Here is a 12,541-nt window from a genome sequence, read left to right as displayed (position 1 = left end):
AGAACACCATGGTGAGATGGCAATGATTTTGGATTATATCCAAACAACTATGGAAAATCATCTGGGAAATTTTAACTGAGTGGTGACATGATCATATTTATTAAAAACATTTATTCTGGTGGGTAATATTAAGCACCTTCAGAATAGTCATCATATCAATGCAGATATTTTGAAGGCCTGACCTAAGTTGGTGATTGGGAAGAATAGTATAAGAGTACATTAATTTTCCTTCTCTCTGTATTTCCCACCAACAACCCAGAAAATTAAAGCATCATAAAAAAGAAAATAGCGGATGGTGGCTTCCAACTGGTGACACTGAAGGAAAGAACTCGGCTTTGGGGACACCCACATATCAGAGTGATCATCGCCCTCCTCCTGCCTGAGTTCACATAGTAAGCAACCATATCACAGCCCTGGGTCTGCCTTTTTAAAATTATTTAATTATTGACATACTGTACAAGTTTAAGATGTACACTGTGTGGATCTGATATACTCAGTCATTGCAATATGATTACTATCTAAGTATTAATTTTGTTGTTCAGTCACTCAGTTGTGTCTGACTTTTTTGCAGCCCCATGGACTGCAGCATACCATCCTTCCTGTTCTTCACAGCTTTAGCTAAAATTTCTATCACATTAAAAATTACCATTTCTTTTCTGTGATGAGAACATTTAAGATGTAGTCTCAGGCAATTTTGAAATATGTAATACTATATTGTTAATAATACTCATATGCTGAGTTTTAGCTCTCTAGAACTTCATCTTCTAGTTGCAATTTTGTCATCTTTAACATGTCCCTAATTCTACCACTACCCAGTCCTTAGCAACCACGGTTCCACACTCTGTTTCTACAAGTTTGGCTTTCTTAGATACCACATATAAGTAATATCATACAGTGTTTGTCTTTCTCTGTCTGACATATCAAACTGAGCACAATGTCTTCGAAGTTCATGATGTTGTTGCAAATGGCAGGACTTCCTTCCTTTTTGACTTAGGTCATCAGGCCCGTGCATGTTTGCTAAGTCACTTCAGTCATGTCCAACTTTTTACGAGCCTATGAACTGTAGCCTCCTCTGTCCACGGGATTCTCCAGGCAAGAATACTGGAGTGAGTTGCCATGCCCTCCTCCAGGGGATCTTCCTGACCCAGGGATCGAACCCACATCTACTGCTGCTCTTGCATTGCAAGCAGATTCTTTTACCACTGAGCCACCGGGGAAGCCCTTGCCATCAGGAACATCTCTTTACATGTCCCTGTTCCCAGGCTTCATTTCAAGTGAGTGAGCAGGCTGTATGCCATGCAGTGGTTTCCCCAGGTAAACCCTGAGATGTGGACCTGGGGTAAGGTATCAGGAAGCCTCATTTTCCCCACAGATTCAAGCTTCAGTTTCCAATGCAGCTTTAGCAATAATAAAGCTAATCTTTTCATCTTTATCTGAAGGCCATGCCTATTGCTGATTGATTCTCAGAGAGGAAAATATATTTCATAGGCTTAGATGACTAAAGGTAGAGATAAAGAGAGGAAGGGACTTCCAAAGTGGCTCAGTGCTAAAGAATCTGTCTGCCAATGCAGGAGACGCAGGTTCAATCCCTGGGTAGGGAAGATCCCCTAGAGAAGGAAATGACAACCCACTCCAGTATTCTTGCCTAAAGAATACCATGGACAGAAGGAGCCCGGTTGCAAAAGAATCAGACACAACTTAGCGACTAAACACGCAGGTACACAAAGAGGGGGAGAGGGGTCAAAGGCAACACCTGCATACAACCTTTCTCAACCACTTCTCCACCAGAGTCACCGAGAGCTGCTATTCAGCAAAAAGGTCAATGACTAATCCAGCTTGGAAAAGAAATTTCTCTCTACCATGGCATCTTTGGTCTCAGTAAATTCAGGCAGAAATGCTTTGGCAGGACATTGAAGGAAAGAAGCCGTGCCAGAATATACATCCTCAGCCCACTGAACTAACAGAAGGCAAGCAGCCCTCCCTCTGCTCGCTGCCCGTCACTCTTCCACCATCAGTCAAAGGCACAGCCAAGGGAAACAGCTTGATTACCACCACATGGCTATCAACTTCCCTGCAGGTAGGCTGAAGCCTGGAACCCCCCAAACTACGGACCCACCCAGAGTTGATTCACATTTCTGAGAAACGTACTGGTGAGGCATTAAATGGCATGCAAAAGGTATTTGTTATTTAAAGTAAAATTAAGTGTCACTGACATCTCACACAAAGCCTATATATGAACTGTGTCCCATTTTTTCCTTTTCCACTATTAGGATCTGAAATCCACACAGGGCCAAAATCCAATATTCCATCATCTGTTGGCTCACATCTTTACTAGCTCCCTCTGGGCCTGTGTTCTCATGTTTTGAAATTCAAAACTATCCAAAGAAATTGTGTGTTGTGGATTGCAAACTTCTCAGCTAACTTGCTGAATTCATTAGTTTTTTTGTTCATAATAATATTGATAATAGGACAAATGTCATAATGTATGAACTGAAAGCAATATAGCATTTCAGTAGCTTATAGGACTTCATGTGATCCTAATATATCCTGAAGTATAAACCTTTTTAAGAAAATATATAAATGCTTAAAAAATTGGGTGAAAACCATAAATGCGTCCTTCCTATGTTTCACATCAATAAACAAGAGCACACACAAAACTCTGCAATATTGACTGAAGGACATTGTGTATTATAAATTGTTTTTGTATAGTCTTGGACTTCATTAATTTAAGAGTTAATATGAACTACTTCTTGCTGCTCCTAATATTAAATGAAGAAATTCTTCACATAGTCAGTTTCTTCAGTATATGTCATAAGTAAACCCTTTGTATTTTCTCCTCCCCAGGAGAGTAGGCATTGAAAGTGATTTCTTTCAACTTGGCTGTTTATCTTCAAAGAAATCACAGGATTTCAAAACAGCATTGGGGCACCTGGCTCACAGCCATCAGCCAATTTACTGAATGAATTAATAAATAGCAACATATGATCCTGACTCATCAATGCAGAGAGAAAGAAATGTAATTTGGGTAAGAGAAAGAAAATAATAACTTCCTTTTAATGAGCAAGAATCTGACTTTTAAAAATGGAAAGGAAATAGTAGAAAAGTAAGAGAAGATAATCACCCCAGAGCTCTTTTTTTATTCAACTACCTATATAAACACACACACAAACACACATCTATATGGAATTCCCCTGGCAAGAACACTAGAGTAGGTTGCCATTCCCTTGTCCAGGGGATCTTTCCGACCCAGGGATCAAACTTGGTTCTCCTGCATTGCAGGCGGATTCTTTACCATCTGAGCCACCAGGGAAGCCCCATCTATGTCACACCTCAAGCTAAAGTTGGATTACAAGGAAACCTATGAATAGAAAAAGCAGGATTTTTACCGCTTTTTTTGTATCCCAGAATATCTTAACCTAGTTATTGCTCTTAATTTCAAAGAAAAATAATCATCAGTCCAGGACCTCTGGTATTCAGGAAAAAGGTGCTTGGAAACACATTCGTCTAGTATTGACATCTATGTAGTTACCACATGTTTCTTAAAATAAAACACAAGCTGAGCTTCTAGAAAGCACACATCTTCTAAGTTCTTTAAAATATATTGAAACATTTTCAGTATAAATACTATTACCCAGTTGACTCCACTAAGGAGCAGAGACTACTTTATCAAGCTTATAATCTGGATAAATGATAAGCTATTTGTATCATATTCACATAAACTAGATATTACAGAAACTTCAGAAAATCTCCCACATTTGGAAGGATAGATTAAAGGGCTATGCTTGCTCTTAAGCTTAGTTGTTTTACAACTCGTAAAGAAATCCTTTATTAGGTTTGGTTAATACTATGTTCCATCCTAAAAAACTTCTAAAAAGATAAAGGATACCTCTAACGCATTATAAGCCAAATAGTCTCATAAATAAATTATCAATGATATTCTAGTTACCTGTCACATTTGCAGCATTTTAAGTTTGCCCTTAGAGAATGGGCTTGACATCCAAAAGTGAAACAGCTGGAGGAAAAAGTTAATAAATTCAGTATAATCATGCCTATATCTTGATAAATTTGGTTATGAGTAGAAAAAGTTGTGAAAAGATATATACTAAATTTTGTTATTTTCTTTACTTATCTGTAGTTTTTGAAAATACTTTTATAATACAAAAAAATCTTTGAAATTATATTCATATTGAAGATTTATAGTAGTCACTTTGCTAACTGAAAATACAAAATTAAAGTCACTTTCATTTTAATTTCAAGAAGACAAGCTCATGGTTGCGTGCTCCTTTATCTGTTACAAAAAGCTTGAATTCTGTAAAGCCTTCCATTCCTTCATTTGCTGCCAATTTAGCAGCTGCTTCTTTTGTTCATTTCAACAGCTCAGCTGCTTCTTTATTCCCTGAAGATCAGAGATGAAGCTCAGCTACATGAATCATCATTACTTACCACATTTTATTAATTTGTCTTAACTTGGTATTTCTTAGCCGTGAGCCTCATTCAGCTTTTAATTTTCTGTGCTTGGCAGAAATAGCACCTCACTGAACATGTGTGTTTCCAGCCTTTCTCCTAGTGACTTGCTCCCCTTTTGGAAAATCCCAGGCTTCTCAGGAAAACGGCAACTTGACAATTTGATTAACTGTTCTTGTGCATCTAACCTAGAAGAGGTTTCAGGCCTAAATCTAGATTATAGTTATGTGGTGGTAATCTTAGCAATTTTTGTGCTTACAAAAGTAGGACTTTTCTTTTTTTAATTAGGATATAGCTGCTTTACAATGTTGTGCTAGTTTCTGCTGTACAGAAAAGTGAATCAGCCATATGTATACACATATCCCCTCCCTTCTGCATTGCCTACCCGTCTAGGTCACCACAGAGCATCAGGTAGAGTTCCCCACGCTGTACAACAGGCTTCTCTAGGTATCTACTCCATGCATAGCAATGTATACATGTCAATCCCAATCTCTCAGCTCATCCTCTGTTTTTGCCCCCTTGGTGAGTCCATAAATTTCTTCTCTACACTTGCGTCTCTGTTTCTGCTTTGCAAATAGGTTCATCTATATCATTTTTCTAGATGTCATATGTATGCTTTGATACACAATATTAATTTTTCTCTTTCTGACTTATACCCTAGAAAACCATAATTCCAAAAGGCACATGCACCCCCATGTTCACTGAAGAAGTGAAATGAAATTTGCTCAGTCGTGTTCAACTCTTTGCGACCCCATGGACTATACAGTCCATGAAATTCTCTAGGCCAGAATACTGGAGTGGGTAGCCTTTCCCTTCTCCAAGGGATCTTCCCAACCCAGGGATTGAACCCAGGTCTCCCACATTGCAGGCAGACTCTTTACCACCTGAGCCACAAGGGAAGCCCACTGAAGCACTACTTAAACACTAGCCAGGACACAGAAGCAACCTTAACATCCACTGACAAACGAATGAATAGAGAAGATGTGGTACATATACTCAATGGAATGTCACTCAGCCATTAAAAGAAACAAAATTGGGTTATTTGTAAAGACAAGGATGGACCTAAGGCCATTATTTTTTTAACCAGTAATTTAAAACAACCTTTGTGCATTGGATTCAATGGGTGTCTCAAACTCTACCCACAGGATGTTTAGGGGAGGAGATTAATTTCTCTACATCTGTGCTTCTATCTTTGCTTTGTGAAAAATAAAAGCACTTTTCCACATAGAAAAATAAAAGAAACACAATATATTATTACACGAAAAATTTGATTTGATAACTGTATTTTAATAATTGATTTCCAGTCTAAAAAACAAAAGGAAAATTTCATTAACATCTTCCAATCTTTACTAAAGTTTTCCTTCCTGCTCCAAACTTTTACACTATACTACTTTTCATCTACTTTTAAAGTTTTCAAGGTTATTTCCTGACAATATCAATTTTGTGTTGATTTTTTAAAAACTTTCTTCTACTAACTGCATTTTGCCCTTCTATTCAAAATTCTCACAGGCTTTAAAACCTACAGTTAAAGAGGAAACTCATTTTCTGTTATGAAAATGTATATAAGTGATCATACGGCCAAGAGATGGGTTATCATATATTTTGTACTAAAGATTAGTTTGATAATTTAGTACCAAAATAGCCTTTGATTTAGCCCTTATCAAAGATAAATATGAATATGTGATAGCACAGAAAATCAAGGGGTCTTGACCTAGTTATTTGATTTATAGGTGTTTGCTCCAGATAAGACATAAATGAGTGAGAGCATCACAGTAGCCACTCCTCACGCAGAAGACACAAGAGACTCTCTCACACTCTAAAAGATATCCCTCTCCTCTCAGTTAGCCTTCTCATAAACAACCCTGACTCTATTTACATAGCCTTGAGTGACCTCAAGAAAACCCAAAATACAAGTGATAAAGTGGGATTTTTTTCCTCCTATACATCGCATACTTAGAAAGTGTAAATCAGGTTTTTTCCAAATAAGAGGAAACAAAACATGTTGATACATTCACAGGAATTCAGAGATGATGTAGGGTATTTCCAGTGAGCATCCTGAACATATTCATACTTAGAAAATATTGCTATCTGGTGGTTCCCCTGCCAGCTAAACAGGATGTCACAGTTTGTTTTTCTGTTTCCAAAAACATTTTTTTGCACAGGGTTTTGGCATAGAGTGAAGTATGAATTGCTTCCCAGGTGGCTCACTGGTAAAGTATCTGCCTGCCAATGCAGGAGATGCAGGTTGGATCCCTGCATCAGTTTCCTGGAGGAGGAAATGACAACCCACTCCAGTATTCTCACCTACAGAATCCCATGGACAGAGGAGCCTAGAGGCCTATGGTCCATAGGGTCACAAGAGTCAGACACAACTGAGCGTGCACGCACACACACACACACACACACACAGACACACACACACACACATGAAAGATGGATTCTCCTCAGTAACAACTCTGTTTTCTCAGGGAATGTAATCTCTCTTCACTGAGAACACTTATGCTACAAGTAAAAAAAAAAAAAAGATTCATACAACAAACTAAACGAAAAGACAAAACGCAGGACACAAAATGGAGCATATTTTCTTTCTTTTTCTTTAGTTGTTTACTAGCTCATTTCTATTTAAGTATTTGAATATAATCAGCACAAGCTGGAATCAAGATTGCCAGGAGAAATATTAATAACCTCAGATATGCAGATGACACCACCCTCATGGAAGAAAGTTTAGAGGAACTGAAGAGCCTCTTGATGAAAATGAAAGAGGAGAGTGAAACAGTTGGCTTAAAACTCAACATTCAGAAAACTAATATCATGGCATTCAGTCCCATCACTTCATGGCAAATAGATGAGGAAACAATGGAAACAGTGACAGAGTTTATTTTCTTGGGCTCCAAAATCACTGCAGATGGTGACTGCAGCCATGAAATTAAAAGATGCTTGCTCCTTGGAAGAAAAGCTATGACCAACCTAGATAGCATATTAAAGCAGAGACATTACTTTGCCAACAAAGGTCCATCTAGTCAAGGCTATGGTTTTTCCAGTAGTGATGTATGGATGTGAGAGTTGTGCTATAAAGAAAGCTGAGTGCCAAAGAATTGATGCTTTTGAACTTTGGTGTTTCAGAAGACTCTTCAGAGTCCCTTGGACTGCAAGAAGATCCAACCAGTCCATCCTAAAGGAAATGAGTCCTGAATATTCACTGGAAAGACTGATGCTGAAGCTGAAACTCGAATACTTTGGCCACCTGATGAGAAGAACTGACTCTTTAGAAAAGACCCTGATGCTGGGAAAGATTGAAGGCCAGAGGAGAAGGGGACGACAGAGGATGTGATGGTTGGATTGCATCACCGACTCAATAGACATGAGTTTGAGCAAGCTCCGGGAGTTGGTGATGGACAGGGAAGCCTGGTATGCTGCAGTCCATGGGGTCTCAAAGAGTTGGATATGACTGAGCAACTCAACTGAACTGAACTGAGGAACATTTTATTTCTACAAACATGATCCTATGCTTGTGTCTTAAAGTGCCTCAGTTTTACTATTATGCAGTCTAAGGAAAAATTTTAAGAACATTACACTATTCATATGAGTCAAAATGCTTAACACCAAATGAAAAAAATATTTCTTAAAAATAAAAAAGCAAAAGGATTGGAAAAGTAAACAACTAATTGTTCGAGCTTATGGTATATACATCATACAGACCTTTGTTGGCCAAAACTGTAATTAAAAATGCCAAATGGAACAGATACTTGTGATAGGCAAAAATAACAATTAAATTTCAAAGAAAGAGCAACTCCATGTTTAATTTTTATCTTTATTTGTGCATTTTAAAATATACAATTGAAAATGTTTTAGAAATTCTACTTATTCACTTTTTCAAAAGTACACTAGTTTCTTTTAATTCTTGTGAAATTTTGTCAATTTATTCAACAACTATGTCAACAAATATATTCATATACTCAACATATACACTTATATATCTGTTGATTAATATATTTATATTCATTCAAAGAAAGTTCTTAAAGGCACCATGCTGGGTTCTAAACCCAGCAGTCATAAAAAAATAAAAGTCAAATGAATCTCACTGAGTAAATTCACACTGATGTTTTCACGCCTCCATCTTTCTTTCAGAACATGAAAGTCATCTACTCTACACTCTATAAAATGATATGGCTCTTCATAATTCTGAAAAATGTAGACCATAAGGCATAGTAAATATGTACCATGCTTGTTTTCTCTAATCATCTTTCCTAAAACTCATCCACCAAGTGAAATTGTCTAATTAGACTCTCAAAACAGTAAATGTTTCTGATTTATAATTAATTGCGTAAGTTGTATGTACAGAAAAATTTAAGGAAGTTCTGCTTAAGTTCAATGACCTTGATAAGGAAATTAGTTACATGTTTCCAAAAAGTACTAAATACCCACCCCTCACTACACAATGATCCTTTGAAAATAACTACATGGTTAAAAAAAAAATTGCTGAGAATTAGTTCTTGGACATGTTTCAAGTCTAATCAAGTTCCTTGACATATAGCCATGGTAAAACTTTTAATATCTCTTGTCTACATAATAGGCAGGGGGTGCAAAAAGGCTGTATCCAACAATATAACATAGACTTGTTTTATATGATAAAGTCAGTAAGTGACAGTGGAAGAGTTAGACTTCTTTCTCAACTGTAACCAGATGCTACTATTCTGGAAAATGTCACCAGCTAGGAATCAAAGACCAAGATATTTGGCTGCTTGCTTCTGCTTGGTGCAGTCATTTCGTTTCTATTCATTTCTATTAAATTCTGTATTCCAGAATTCTGTATTCTCAGCTAAGGTAAGCCAGAAATTCCAGCAGCTGTGTATGTCAGTCTTTTCTCACTAATCCGTATCTTAAGTGCAACAATACAGATATCTAGCTGTCATACAGAAAGTGGGTTGGAGTGGGCAAGACTGTAAGTGAAGGGACCAATGAAGGTTATTTTAATAGTGTAGATCTGAGAGGAAGCTTGGACTAGAGTAGAGGAATTGATGAGATAGAGATGATAAGTAGAAGTTTACTAGTGACCTTGCTAAGAGCCACATCTTTGTATGGTGAGGGCAAAATTTGAATATCAAGGGGCTATGAACCAAAAATAAAGAAATCAAGCATAGAATAATTTTGAAAATGCAAAGCTTGTTTCTGAACTATTCTTAAATTAATGTAGTTTATAACATGAGGCAAATTTATTAGGTCTGGTTCAATGTAGGGGAGCTAATTTAAACATACTTTATGTTTTTTAAGTGTTACCCATAAAATATTACCTAAGCTAAAGAAAAATTGGCTCACTGATCATAGTAACTCATTAGAAGTTAGACAGTGGAATTGTTTCCTGGCAAGGTTTCCTTCTTAAAACTAGAAGGAACAACTTTGGTTGAAGCCAAGGTAAAAAATAACCCCAGTATGCCATATTTGAGAGTGTCAAGTAAGCAGAATTCTATATGGACTAAGCCTGTTATCGTTACTATAAATAAGTACCAGACTAGTTTATCATCATCATCATTGATACTAAAATTAAACTTTGCCTTGAATTGGTACACAGTTTGTTAATAAAGTTTTTCTCATACAGGTGTAATTTCAGTATGTTTCTAAGGATTAAATAGTCATTTTTTATAATCCTCATTATTTAACTGCTAAAGCTTGATCCAGAGAGTAAGCTGATAATATTTTATTATTCAAATCTCAAATATAAGAATGATTAGTTTTGTGGAACCATTTTTAAATAGGGACTGTTTATTAGTTATATACATAAAAAATGTAACTCTCAAATAACAATAAAGAAATAATATTTCTGTGCATTTTCAAAATAGCCTCAAAAACTAAGATACTCAGGCAAGATCCTACAAATATTATAAAAACATAGAAAAAATATAAAGCATTATTAGAGGACATAAAAGATTTATTTAAATGGAGAGATATGTCACATTCCTAGATTAGAAGATTCAGTGTTATAAAGATGTCAGATCTCTCCCTAGTTAATATATAAACTACATATTATTGAATTTATAGTCAGTGTTATTCCAATCAAAAGCCCTTAAAGTTATTTTCATGTAACTTGGCAACATGGTTCTAACCCCAATAATGATCAGGCCATTTTGCAAAGAAGAGCACTGTGGGAACTCTCACCTTTCCAGATATTAAGACTTAACAGCAACAACAACAACAAAACTGTAGTAATTAAACTACATGATAATTAACAGGGTGAGAGGGAAATAGACTAATTAAACAGATAAAGAACTCAGAAACAGGCTGGTATAAAAGGAAAAATTCTTGCAATGACATTTTCTAAAAGTATGGGGAAAATGACTTAATACATGGCACTTGTTCCTTATGATTATTTATTCAGAATTAATGAATAAATTGTTTAATTATAAACAAAATCACCACAGATGGTAACCTGCAGCCATGAAATTAAAATACGCTTACTCCTTGGAAGGAAAGTTATGACCAACCTAGATAGCATATTCAAAAGCAGAGACATTATTTTGCCAACAAAGGTCTGTCTAGTCAAGGCTATGGTTTTTCCAGTAGTCATGTATGGATGTGAGAGTCAGACTATAAAGAAAGCTGAGCGCTGAAGAATTGATGCTTTTGAACTGTGGTGTTGGAGAAGACTCTTGCGAGTCCCTTGAAATGCAAGGAGATCCAACCAGTCCATCCTAGAGGAAATGAGTCCTGAGTGTTAATTGGAAGGACTGATGTTGAAGCTGAAATTCCAATACATTGGCCATTTGAAAGAGTTGACTCATTTGAAAAGACCCTGATTCTGGGAAAGATTGAAGGCAGGAGGAGAAGGGGATGACAGAGGTTGAGATGGCTGGATGGCATCACTGACTCAATGGACATGAGTTTGGGTAAACTCCAGGAGTTGGTGATGGACAGGGAGGCCTTGCATGCTGCCGTCCATGGGGTTGCAAAGAGTCAGATATGACTGAGCAACTGAACTGAAACGTGAAAGTGTTAGTTTCTCAGTCATGTCCAACTCTTTGCAACCCCATGGACTGGGGTCGCTAGTAATCCTAGCCTGCCAGGATCCTCTGTCCATGGAATTCTCCTGGCAAAAACAGTGGAATAGGTAGCCATTCCCTTCTCCAGGGGATCTTCCCAACCCAGGGACTGAACCTGGGTCTCTTGCATTGCAAGTGGATTCTTTCCTGTCTGAGTCACACTTATACATGTGCAAAATTAAAATAAAATTAGATCCCAGTTTCACAAAATACACAGTAAGCAAAGAGGAAAAGGGAACAATATGTGCAAAAGCTGCTATATTTTTTGGGAATACAGCAGCTTCTTTTCTTCTGTGGGTATGATCACCCATTGAAAGTAAGAGCCAAAGTAAGAGAAGAACATGTTTGAAAAGGGGGAGGAGCCACAGAGAATAAGATAAAAAGTTATCTAGGAAAACATAGAAGGAATCCTACATAGTATTAAAATATGAAATAACTTTGGAGACTTTGAACTTAAGGCAGTACCCATTGAAAGGAGCTATCCAACTTTCCAATGACTTTCTGGTAGAGACTTAAAGGAGATGGCTAGGTTACCCACAGACAAGAAAGGGAAAATGGGGAGTTTAGGGAGTTTAGGATAATTGTCAGGAGAGTGGTCGAAGGGATAGAGCGTGAACTGTAAGAACTGGAAATTCAGGGTTTGAATCCATCCTCAGTGTGGATGATAAAGTAACCCAGGATGAAGGTAGAATTTGGAGTAAAGCAGAAAACAGGGAGCCAAATGCCAAAATATTTGAAAATCCATGGAATAAAATGTATCCCCTTTGTTCATAGCCCTTGTTGAGTTTATTTTGGAGATAATTAGAACCCATTTTCTAGTCCAAATCAGGCACCTTCACAGTCCTAAAAAGTTGAGCTAACAGCAGAGAAAAATGTGATAAAAACCTAAATAATAGTCCAGGATCATTTACCATGGGAAAAGAAACAGCCTTCAATATATCAGAAACCCTGGAAGACATATCCTACTAAAATCCCAAGAGTCAGAAAAGATTAAATATGAGTTACTCTTCTCCCCTGGGAAAATCTCTAAAACTCAGTTTCCA

General features: G+C 37.0%; 1 long non-coding RNA gene across 1 annotated transcript; it reads left to right on the top strand.

Moving 5' to 3' along the window:
- Window positions 1–295: 295 nt before the first annotated feature.
- On the top strand, window positions 296–3,182 carry LOC123328916. The gene is made up of 3 exons (XR_006543918.2): window positions 296–392; window positions 1,789–2,077; window positions 2,845–3,182. It is a non-coding gene; the product is annotated as an uncharacterized LOC123328916 (long non-coding RNA).
- The last annotated feature ends 9,359 nt before the right edge of the window (window positions 3,183–12,541 follow it).

Source organism: Bubalus bubalis, chromosome 13 (genome assembly GCF_019923935.1).
Source record: "Bubalus bubalis isolate 160015118507 breed Murrah chromosome 13, NDDB_SH_1, whole genome shotgun sequence".
In the NCBI taxonomy this organism is placed as follows: domain Eukaryota; kingdom Metazoa; phylum Chordata; class Mammalia; order Artiodactyla; family Bovidae; genus Bubalus; species Bubalus bubalis.
This window is presented reverse-complemented; position numbering and strand designations above follow the sequence as displayed.